Below are 1,096 nucleotides of genomic sequence, written 5' to 3'. Positions count from 1 at the left end.
GCTGATAGGATTGCAATAAAAATAAATGCTCCTCCTGGCGGAAGAATGTTTCACCAAGAGATGCATTTCAGAAAACACCCTTTGAATGAAGACTTAGCTGAGAAAATAATGGGTGGGGACTCACTGTGTGGCTTTGGAGTCAACTCCTAGCTCGGCCCCTCACCAGTGCTGTGAGCTGAGCCAGTGACTTATCCTCTTTCAACTTCAGTTTCCTCATCTGGAAGGTGAGGGACCAGCAGCCGGACATGCCTCATGCATTTTTTGTTTTTTATTGTAACTTAACAGTCAAATTTCCTTGCTTTATTCATGTGGTGCTGTTACAAGGCACTGTGGTATGGACTAGGAAACTTGGAATGACTTACGAAGAAACCTTGGAATGACACATGAAGGATGATGTGGAAAGTCATTCTGAGGCAGGATGCGTTACTGAATTGTTTTTAACCAGGGTATCAAACATCAGGAATGAGTCCAAGTTAACATTCACAGGAGAATGGAAACATCTTAAGGTCACTCACTTCACATGTCCATTCGGATACTTTGAGTAATTTGGAAAATTGCAGAACCACCGACGACAAAAATGAAGAGAGCCGATCACCAGGGTCCTACAGACGCCTTCTCTTTGGGAGCGTTTCTCGAGGTCTCGGCGACGTTGCTGTGCTGGGTCATGTGCTTGCTGTGCTTCTCGTTGGCCAGATGGATCCGCTGCTTGGCGACCTTCATGGCGCCACCACCTGCTCCGGCCACCCCTTGGTCTCACTGGCTCGCCTCCTGTCGGGACACCGATGCCCGCGCCGCCGCAGCGAGGAGGCTCTCAGGCGAGAGGGAGCTAGCAGAGAGGCTCAGGCAGCCGGTCTTATTATTACTCTCTTGCTGTTAGTGATAACAACACATTTCAACTGTCTCTCTTCTATATTCTTTGAAGTTCCTCCCCTTCCTCAAGGATGTACCCTCTGACTGTAAAATCCAAGCATATTTCTTTGCACGGTACACTGACGTTAAGGCCACAAATGAAAAGGTTTTGGCAGAGATACAGTGTTTACTCAGATATACTGGTTAAGCCACACACAACTTTTCCATTTTCCTGCCTCTCAATTAG

General features: G+C 47.3%; 1 pseudogene; it reads right to left on the bottom strand.

Annotated features, from left to right (window-relative positions):
* Positions 1-516: 516 nt before the first annotated feature.
* LOC116281414 (stress-associated endoplasmic reticulum protein 1 pseudogene) lies at positions 517-720 on the bottom strand (annotated as a pseudogene).
* Between the last annotated feature and the right edge of the window lie 376 nt (positions 721-1,096).

Source organism: Vicugna pacos, chromosome 8, assembly GCF_048564905.1.
Source record: "Vicugna pacos chromosome 8, VicPac4, whole genome shotgun sequence".
Lineage (NCBI taxonomy): Eukaryota > Metazoa > Chordata > Mammalia > Artiodactyla > Camelidae > Vicugna > Vicugna pacos.
This window is presented reverse-complemented; position numbering and strand designations above follow the sequence as displayed.